This window comes from Cyprinus carpio, chromosome A23, assembly GCF_018340385.1.
Source record: "Cyprinus carpio isolate SPL01 chromosome A23, ASM1834038v1, whole genome shotgun sequence".
Lineage (NCBI taxonomy): Eukaryota > Metazoa > Chordata > Actinopteri > Cypriniformes > Cyprinidae > Cyprinus > Cyprinus carpio.
Window position 1 is genome coordinate 20059483 of NC_056594.1, and position 12025 is coordinate 20071507.

The following is a 12025-nucleotide window of genomic DNA, read 5'->3' on the forward strand; positions in this document are numbered from 1 at the left end:
AGGGACTTCGGAGCCCTTCTTTTGATTCAGATACGGACTTCGGAGCCTGTTCGCGATTCTTTTGATTCCGATAGAAACATCGGGGCCTGTTCGCGATTCTGTTGATTCAGATACGGACTTCGGAGCCTGTTCGCGATTCTTTTGATTCAGATAGGGACTTCGGAGCCTGTTCGCGATTCTTTTGATTCAGATTCGGACTTCGGAGCCTGTTCGCGATTCTTCTGATTCCGAAAGAAACATCGGAGCCTGTTCGCGATTCTTTTGATTCCGATAGAAACATCGGATCCTGTTCGCGATTCTTTTGATTCAGATCTAGACTTCGGAGCCTGTTCGCGATTCTGTTGATTCCAGATCTGGACTTCGGAGCCTGTTCGCGATTCTGTTGGTTCCGATAGAAACTTCAGGGCCTGTTCCGATTCTGTTGACTGAGTCTTTCATATTGTTGTAGTGTTATTGGTTATTTTGATTTATTTTTTAAATTCGGATCCTGTTCGCGATTCTTTTGATTCTTATGGGAATGTTCGCGACTCTTAGAGCGATTCTTTTGATTCAGATCTGGACTTCGGAGCCTGTTCGCGATTCTTTTGATTCAGATATGGACTTCGGAGCCTGTTCGCGATTCTTTTGATTCCGATAGAAACATCGGAGCCTGTTCGCGATTGATTCAGATACGGACTTCGGAGCCTGTTCGCGATTTTTTTTTTTTTAAAATGTATAAAGATTCACTTAAAATAATAAAGACAAAAAAGAATATACACAGATTTGTTTGTTATGCCAGGGTAACAACAAGAAAAACGAGGTAATAAAACTACATCTTAAGAAGACACAAAGGACGAATATAAAGAGACTGTTTTCATAGCTTTCAAATTAACAGAACTTTGGATAGTAAAGAGACTGTTTTCATAGCTTTCAAATTATATGATAGAAAAGAGGTTTAGAGCCAGTAAACTTTTGTTTATGAATGTGAAATTTAGCTAACAGGAAACATAAATTAATTATGTAATATTTTCCAGTATTTGGATTTCGTAGCATGTATCGCGAGTCATTTGATTCAAATCGGAACTTTGGAGCAGGTTCGCGATTCTTTTGATTCATATCTGGATTTCGGGGAGCGTATCGCGAGTCATTTGATTCAGATCGGAACTTCGGAGAGTGTATAGTATATAGCAAATCTTCTTTTCTGATTTCTGTTTTTTTTTATTAAACAGTACAAAACATCAAACCATTAATGCAGTTCAGTTGTAAAAAGAAAACAAAGAAAAAATAAAGAAAGGATACACAGATAAATCTTTCAACAAAGTTCACCATGTTATTATTATAGCCTAGTAAAGGTGCCTGTTTTTGGCGAATTGATTACCATTTGCATAACCACAGTTTTACTACAAATACCATGGTTAAACTATGGCTTTCACTGCTTTACCATGAACAGAACTTTTGATAGATTTCTGTCTATGTATGTGAAATTTAGCTATCAGGAAACACAAATTAATTAGGTTATATTTTGCTATATTCTCTTTCAAGTAGTCAAACAATCCAAAGAAAACATCTTTAAACCTGCTGCTGTAATGTTGTTGGTTTTACATAGGCTTAATAAAAATAGTGTAATTATTATCTCATGAATATGTTAACATAAAAAAAATCTCTCTTTATGAATTATAAGCTTGTTGGCTACCGTAGCTATAAATACAGACTTTAGATGACATGAAAAGTCCATCATAATCATGTTTCTGTTTTCAGAATTAGGTGTTTTTTATTTAGTTATTTTTTATGGCATAATTTTGGGTGATTGGGACAGTGCTTAAAGGCTTAGCTAATTAAGAAAATGATTCATCTTGTAATTGGGAACCACTGTATGTGCACTGTATGCCCTAAATCAGTGCTTTCCAACCTTTTATAGGCTTAGATAATATTCACAAACTAGCTAGATTTTGCTAAATAAAATAAAAAAATAGAAGCATTATTGATAAACTTTTTGTCTACTAATTTTGTTGCAGGTTAAATTGTTGAAGGTTTTTTTTTAATTTTAATAGAAATATTTTCTAACAATATACACTACTGTTTAAAAGTCTGGGGTCAGTAAATTTCTATTCTTTCTTTTTTTTGAATGAAATTAAAACTTTTATTCAGCGAGGATGTGTTAAATCATTAAGAGTTATTTTCTGAGTTTGTAAAGTTTTGTTATTTTGAATAAAAGCTGTTCTTTTTAACTTCTTATTCATCAAAGAATCCTGAAAAAAGTATCACAATTCCAAAACAATATTTGTCAGCACAACTGTTAATCATTCTAATAATAAATCATCATATTAGAATGATATCTGAAGATCATGTGACACTTTATACTGGAGTTATGATGATGGAAATTCAGCTGCGCATCACAGAAATAAATTATATTTGAAAGGATATTAAAATAGAAACCGTTATTTTATATATTTTATTTTGGTAAGTTGTTACTGATTTTGAGTGTAACATCACTAGCCTCAAGTCGACAGCAGGTGGCGCTATTGCTCTATAATCCCGCGCTTCTGCAACAACACAAATACTCTCTTCATTTGTTTCAAACAATTCCTTGAACTGTAATAAATGAAATACCTGATATTGACACTTTAGTAAATGTATTATAATTAGCACAGGTGATTAACGCGTAAACGCGTGTGTGAGGGGTGGAGACGCGCCGCGGAGCGTCAGACGCGCGTGAGGACCAAACACACAGCGGAACGGTACGAAACTTCACTGCTCTTATTATTTCTCTTTCCTTATGGCGTTTTCTTTCTAGATTCGTGATTTGAGTCTTTCATAGTGTTGTTTTATAAACGTAGCAACTTTGAAAGCAGCTTTGAAACGTGCTTGTTAGTGTTTAAAACTAATAATAATTTAATAACGTGTTGAATGGTTTTGGCAATTAGCACAGAACGGTATTCTATGTTTTTACTTAGAGGTTATTAATATAATATGCTTATTTCTTTGATTGAAGTTAGCACAAAAACATACCATTGTAGGCTACTACTGTGTTGTTGTTGTTTTTTTGTTTTTTGGATCATTTAAATATTTGAGATATATTTATGAGATATATATTTATATACAGTGAATATTGTGACCAAAACAATCTACAAACTGACCATGTGACTCTACATGGCTTATTAATATTCTGCTGGTATTGGACTATTATTATTATTCTGTGGTCAGTTTGGCAGTGTGTGTGTGTGTGTGTGTGTGTCTTGAGGGGTCTGTAGTGAACCTCTCAGCCATGTCCACTTTCAAGGGCACTAAAGAGGCATCACAGGTGTCGTGTAGGGCACAGTGCCCACCCTGCGCTGCTGGGACATGTTGCCCTGCCAGGCAGCTGTTTGGTGTATTAATAGGGTCTGTGTTCTGCCCGTGTGCTTTCACAACCTCGAAAGAGCTGAACTCAATTTGTGATTTTTCCTTTAATCTAAAAAGCTACATTTTTGAAAACGTGCATCTGACCGTCGCCCAATGCAATGTGGTTACCAAGGTGTTCTTTGTATAATTCTAGTCGTTATAAGAATATAAGGTACCTTTTTATCTTAACAACGTGGTTCTGTTCCAAAACCTAGTCTGCAGCCTATATAGGACGCATTTTAAGGCATCATAGACATGTTTCTGATTACGCTTGTTTCGACCAAATTTGAAGGAAATATTACACATTCCTTCACAATCACATAGTCTTTCTCGTAATCTTTTGCACTGCAACTAAGTTGGGCAATGAGAGTGAAGTGTTTGTTGAAATAAGTGTGAATTGTTGATTATATATTTGTATATTTGTTTTATATTTTTTTATTTGATTTTAATTTTTTCATTTGAATTTACGTAATTAATATAAACAAAAATTGTTCAGTCTAATTAATCATGGACTGTTGTGTACAATATTTTTGTATACTGTATATTTATATTTATGCTTGTTTGTCTTGCTTGTGTTCATGCTGATGTCTGTTGCAATCATTGGTTCGTATGAATCACATTAGCTTCACTAATGTAGGGAGCATCTTCTCATGTAGGGAGCTCACTAGGGTTTGGAACAGAACCTAAGTCCTGCTTAGATGCTGTTTCATGCTGTATTCTGAGTGTTCCAGATGTGCTTCCATATAGGGAGATTTCACAGTTGTAACAGATCAAGGTCTCTCATTTGGCTCAACAGATCACTGTCCCGCAGCCAAACACCATCCTGGAGAATAAAACCAGACCCTAGACAGAATCTGCTTGACCAGTTAATAATGGCATACCTTGTATCTGGGGCTAAATCACTAAATATTGACTATGCAATGGCACATATTATATTTTTCCAACTTCAAACAAACTGCCACCAATTGGAACCAGCTGATAATCACTTCCTTTAATTCCATACGACTCTTAACAGTCACACAAACTGATCTTATTTTAATAATGCAAAGACGTGCACCTTTATAGTTTCAGTTTCATTTGAATTTTAGTTACATAAAAGGACAATTCAAAGTTAAAGGCCTGTTCACAAAGAGAGATATATATATGATGATTATTTTATTGTCGTCAACAGCGGATGATATCGTCTGCTTATTCCAAGCGCACGCTCATCTTCCACTTTAAATTCTCAAGCTCGTTATCAAGAGCGATAACTATAAATAGCTGTTAATGATTTTACCAATCATCAGTTTGAAAAAATCACCTGAAAGTGATCCCAACGATATTGTCCAAGCGCACGCTCATCTTCCACTTTAAATTCTCAAGCTCGTTATCGTTTCTCTGTGCCTTTGTCGTTATAGCTGTGGTGTCGAGAATGATTTTTAGAAGTGTTTTACAATCAAATCTAAAATCAAATCTATGCAAATATCAAAATAGAAATAGAATCACGAGATTCCAAAACATTTCTACCACTACTGCCAACCACTCAGAACACCCTAATAACACCATATCAACCATCCAGAACACCCAGACAACACCCTAAAAACCACCCAGAACACCCAGACAACACCCTACCAACCACCCAGAACACCCAGACAACACCCTACCAACCACCCAGATCACCCAGACAACACCCTACCATGACAACCCCTTTCAACCACCCAGAACACCCTGACAACACCCTATCAACCACCCAGAAACCCGGTACAACACCCAGAACAACCACCCTACCAACCCCCCCAGAACACCCTGACAACCCCTTTCAACCACCCAGAACACCCAGACAACACCCTACCAACCCCCAAACACCCTGACACCACCACCTCAACCACCCAGAACACTCTGACACCACCCTACCAACCACCCAGAACACTCCCACCCACCAACACCTGACAACACCACACCACCAGAACACCCGACAACAGCCTTTCACCCCCCATCACACCCCGATCAACCACAACCACTCAACACCCTGACACCACCCTACCAACCACCCAGAACACCCTGACAACACCCACCAACCACCCACGTTATAATCACCCACATCATGAACACCCTGACACCCACCCTACCAACCAACTGAACATTATATCAAACCCAGAACACCCTGACAACAACCAAAACCACCACCCAGATACCCTATAGTCAACCCTACCAACCACCCTGACCACACCCTACCCAACAACGCCTACCAACCACCCAGAACCACCACCCTGACACCACCCTATCAACCACCCAGAACACCCAGACAACACCCTAAAAACCACCCAGAACACCCAGACAACACCCTACCAACCACCCAGATCACCCAGACAACACCCTACCAACCACCCAGAACACCCAGACAACACCCTACCAACCACCCAGAACACCCTGACAACCACCCTACCAACCACTCCCAACACACCCCTGCACAACACCTTACCACCCACCCAGACCCTGAAAACCTGACGCACCACCCTACCAACCCCCTCGAACACCCTGACAACACCCTATACAACCACCACTCCCACACCAACCAGTACATCCACACCCAGACAACACCCTACCAACCACCCAGAACACCCTGACAACCCCTTTCAACCACCCAGAACACCCTGACAACCCCTTTCAACCACCCAGAACACCCTGACACCACCCTACCAACCACCCAGAACACCCTGACAACCCCTTTCAACCACCCAGAACACCCTGACAACACCCTACCAACCACCCAAACACTCTGACAACCACCCTAACAACCCACAGAACATTATATAAATCTCTAAGAATAAGATGACAACACCCTACCAACCACCCAGAACACCCTGACAACACCTTATCAACCACCCAGAACGTTATATTCACAGTATCAACCACCCTGACAACACCTACCAACCACACCACATTATACCAACCACTCTGACCAGCCTGACAACCACCTACCAACACACCCACAAAACCTATATCAATCACTCAGAACACCCTGACAACACCCTACCAACCAACCAAAACATGACATCACCCACCCGAACACCCTGACAACACTTACCACCACCCAAAAATGGTGTTATAATCACCCACTCTGAACCACCCTGACAACACCCTACCCAACCACACCAGAACATGCCCTATCTACATCCAGAACAACACTACCAGAACCAACCACCCAGAACAACCGACAAACACCCTTATACCTAACCACCCAGAACACCCTGACAACACCGTACCAACCAGTCAGAACAGCCTGACACCACCCTACCAACCACACAAAACATTATATCAACCATCAGATCCAGCCTGACAACACCCTACCAACCCACCCAAAACAGCCTGACACCACCCTACCAACCACACAAAACATTATATCAATCACTCAGAACAACTTAACAATGCCCTACCAACCACCAGAACAGTACATCAACTACTCATCAACACCCTGACAACACCCACCCAACCACCCCAGAATATTATAACAACCACCCAGAACACCCTGACCCAACCTACCACACCCAGACATTATATCAACAACACAGCAATACACTGAACAACACCCAATCAACCACCCAGAACACCCTGACAACACCTTACCAACCACCCAGAACGTTATATCACCCACTCAGAACACCCTGACAACACCCTACCCCACCCAAACCTGAACATTGCCCTATCCACCACTCTGAAAAGCAACACCCTACCAACCAACCTGAACATTATATCACCCACTCAGAACACCCTGACAACACCCTACCAACCAACCTGAACATTATATCAACCACCCAGAACACCCTGACAACACCCTTACCAACCACCCAGAACGTTATATCACCCACTCAGAACACCCTGACAACACCCTACCAACCACCCAGAACATCTACATCCAGACAACACCCTACCAACTACCCAGAACACCCTGACAACACCCTATCAACCACCCAGAACACCCTGACAACACCGTACCAACCAGTCAGAACAGCCTGACACCACCCTACCAACCACATCACAACATTAGCATATCAGAACCCTGATAACACCCTACCAACCCCTCCACCCCTGACAACACCCTACCAAGTCAGAAACCGACCACCCAGAACACCCTGACAACACCGTACCAAACAGTCAGAACAGCCTGACACCACCCTACCATATATAAATAACTTTGTATAAATTAATAATGCAATTTAAAAAACACAGAAGATTATATCTATATCAATCACTCAGAACAACTTAACAATGCCCTACCACCCAGAACATTATAACAACCACCCAGAACACCCTGACAACAACTACCAACCACCCAGACCAACGCCTGACAACACCCTATCAGAACAACTTAACAATGCCCTACCAACCACCCAGAACATTATATCAACAACACAGAATACATTGACAACACCACAGTAACCACCAGCAGTGACAGTGAGTTTTGCAGAGGAAAACACCACTCACATTTTCTACAGAAATTGTAAAAATCTGGTTTGTTTTATGTTGAAATAGTTGAAATATTTTATATGTCAGGTAATGAAGGACTGTGAGTGTGTGTGCGTGTGTTTCGTCTCTCTCTCTCTCAGTGGTCTGGTTGTACTTTTCTGGCTCTCTTCCAGTCATACACTGTTATTTTTGGACTCAGCAACGGGAAAATAAGAAAGCATATAATATATGAAATCTTATATAATGTTTGGTTATGAGTGACACGCAAATAACACGCACACACACACCACACACACACACACACCCTCACACACACGCACACACGACCACACACACAAACACACACACGCACAAACACACACTCTCTCTTTACACACCACACCTCTTACACACACACACACACGCACACACACGTATGACTGTGGATGAGGTGCATGTGATCAGCTGTTTCTCTTCAGTTTGATCATCTATCAGGTATTTGTATAATTAGCCTGAATGTAAAATGATCTGCCAGAGTTTTCAGGATTGCGTTTGATCAGGTTCTGCCGGCGGTCCGGCTGTGTAACGTCAACATCATGTTCCTGTTTTCTGGAATCTCCTCTGGATTCTGTGAGCGTCTGATTCTGAGCGATGGGTGCTCAGTCGGACACCGAGGTGTTTGGAGTTGTTTTGTCGGTTTCTTCTCTTTTGTGTTTGTTCTATATTTGTTTATTTTTGTCGTTGTTTTTTTTTTGTAGTATTGTTACTGAGAGACGGAAGGGGAAGTCAGGGATATCTCTGGGTGTGAGGCCTCTCTTCTCTTTCTTTAGAAAGAAATAACTTTCTCCATGAGGAACCAGAAGCCTTCAACTTCTTAAGATGTACAATAACTTTCTCCATGAGGAACCAGAAGCCTTCAACTTCTTAAGATGTAAAGTGAATAAACTGTAGTGTTATGATTTATAAAATTGTGTAATTACTTAAATATATTTAAATGTGTCATATTCAAATATTACTATTTCAATGTATTTAATATTTAAATATTTTTACAATACTCCAAACACCATTAGTTTGCATGTTTTGTAATATTATTTAATAAAATAATAGTTCATTTTGAATATGATAATTTATTTAAAGAAATTTTATATTAAACATTCATGCATTTTATTATACTGCATCATTTATTAAAGCAATTGACAGTGATTTTATTAATTTATATATATATATATATATATATATATATTTTATTAAAGCAATTGACAGTGATTTTATTAATTTATATATATATATATTTTTATATATATTTTTTTTGTTCTTCTATTAATATTTTTTATTAATAATTTATTTTTTTTATTATTTTTCATTTTTTATAATTTAATTTTTTATTATTTTTTTTTTTTTATGACGTCATGTCTCATGTCATGCCTGTGATGCTAAAATAACACGCATCCTCTGGTGGTTTACCGCAGTAATTAAAGATCTGGACGTTTGTTCAGAGGATGTTTCTCATGACAGTGACCTTTGACCTTAAACTCATGGGAAAGACTGGCTGTATAATGTTCACAAGCACACTGCTTTCTGTCCCTTGAGATGTTTAGTGAGTAACTCAACAGGAAACCAAACGCTTCTCAGAGACCACAAAACACACACACAGTAACCAACTAACTAGCCACTGGTCAGTCTGTCCAGTAGTTTGACCCACAATTACTACAGAAAAGCAGCGTATTTGAATATAAAAAATAATTATATAAAAATATAATAATTTGTTATTTTTTAAATAATAATGTTTGTTTTATGAATTAATAATATGTAATAATTAACAATATATTTTATTAAGTAATTATTTATTATATATTTAAGGCTGCATGTATTTAATACATTTTATTTTATTAGATATATTAATATATGTAAAAGATAAGTGTTATGAAACATATACACACATTTTATTAATTACAGAAATATATACATTTTGTCACACATTTTATTAATTACAGAAATATATACATTTTGTTAAATAATGTTTTATTTAATTTAATTTCTTTTAAGTAATTTAAAAAAATTTTATGTTTTTTATTTATATTTATTTTTGGTTATATTTTATGTATATTTTATATTTTATTTATATAATATTAATTAGAATGATATGAAACTAATTTTGTATTATATGTAAAGCTACAAGTATTTAGGATAGTTAATATTAAATCTAGTAATACACATAAAAGATCAATGAGATTTTATAATTTTATTTAATGCATAAAATTGTTTTAATTTATAATCGTTTGTAATAATGATATATATTATAATAACTAGCTATATTTTGTATATTTAATGCTAATTTGATTTACAATAATTACAATAATTAACACTAATTATAATATTATTAATAATCATTATATGTAATTAGTTATGTATTATATATTAAATGCCACATGTATTGAATGTAATTAATATTAGATATGTCAATATGCATAAACCATTCACACTTAAAGCCATGAATGAGGTTGTTTTATAAAGATTTCATCATTGATTTGAAAGTAAAAGCCTCCTTCCGTGCTGTTAGTGTGTAGTGGAGTGCGGTGTGAGTCTGCGGCCGCAGGGCTTTGACCGCTGTGTTTACAGACAGAGAGAGACATCCTCTTTCTAAATAAACACACGTGTTCTCATGAACGTCACAGATACAGACCGCAAGCCTCAGCTGCTCTGGAGCTGGAGAAAGCACTGTTTTCTGCACTACAACACAAGTGTTATTCATGTCATTATTTATGTTTGGCAGCATGAAGCAGTGTTAATATATTTGTGTTTGCCGCAGACACAGATGCTCTCTAGCGCCACCTTCAGATCATCATCATGACAAGAGACGCATCAGTCCTGCTGCTGCTCCTAACACTGCTGGACACACAGGTGTGAAAATATATATGAAATAATATCAAATTGAATATTATTATTTACGAAACTATAAGTTGTTGAAAAGTAGATTAAAAGTAGATTTATTAATAAAAAGTTTTACATATTTAATACTATATAGTATTGTACTTTAATAATAAATCTACTTATATGAAATTATATATATATATAATATTATTAATTATTATTTTTTTAAAGTTATTTTAATACTTCAAGTTACCCTAAAGAAAAATGAGAAATATTGATTTGGTAACTTGCTAAAAAAAAAAAAATATTACAGACACATTTTATTTTATTAAGTAACAAAATTGAAATAAAAAAAAAAAAAATTAGATGAAACACTTAAGTGTAAGTAAAAAAAGATAAAAGTTTAAATACTAAAATTACTAAAACTGAAATAAAAATAAATACAATTATTTTAGAAAATAGTAGAAAGGTCAAAAGTAAAATTAAAACTGAAAATATAAAAATGAAAACTAATTTAATAAATATTAGCGATATTAGTAATAATATTAATATATGCTATAATAGTATACAATAATATATAATATAATATTATAACAATATGATTCATACAATAACATACATATTTAATACTATATAGTATTGCATGTATAATAATATTTTTAATAATAAATTAAGAATATACAATAACATACATAACTTATATGAAATTGTATGTATAGGTGTAGGTATGCAGATGTATGTGTAATATATATATAATATATATGATAATAGATATATATGATATATTTTTCTAAACAAAACAAGAACGGACTACAGTTTTAAAAATAATTTAGTTCATTGAAATAAAACTGAAATAAAAAACAATGTAAATATTAAATAAAAAAAATTTAAATTAAAAAGAAAATGTAATAAAGAAATTTGAGAAAATGTAATCAAATGCAAATAAATGAACTGAAATGAAATAAGTTTAAGCTGAAGTATAATTACTGAAACTAAAACTTAAAAAAGAATTTTAAGCTAAACAGAAATAAATAAATAAAAATGACAAAAGCATGCAATAAATGACTAAGTTCTTGAAGTACTTAAATTACTAAAACTACAAAAAGATTTTAAACTAAATAATAATGATGACAAAAGCACACAACAAAATGACCAAAACTAAAAGAATTAAGATTTAGTTTAAGTTCTAAAATTGCTGGTAGGTTGCTTGTTAGTTGATGTTAACTGAAGTTGTCAGCTAGTGTTTGATGTGATTGTGAAGTGTGTGAGTGTTTTGTGTGTAATGTTGCAGCTCTGTGAGGATGGGATCGTCATGGCGATGATGTCAGCGGAGCAGGTGAGCGATATCCCAGAATCTCTTGATCTGGAA

At 35.9% G+C, this 12025-nt stretch overlaps 1 long non-coding RNA gene across 1 annotated transcript; it reads left to right on the forward strand.

The window, feature by feature from the left end:
- The first annotated feature begins 2570 nt into the window (after window positions 1-2570).
- Window positions 2571-12025, forward strand: LOC122135181. The gene is made up of 3 exons (XR_006153386.1): window positions 2571-2717; window positions 10595-10686; window positions 11948-12025. It is a non-coding gene; the product is annotated as an uncharacterized LOC122135181 (long non-coding RNA).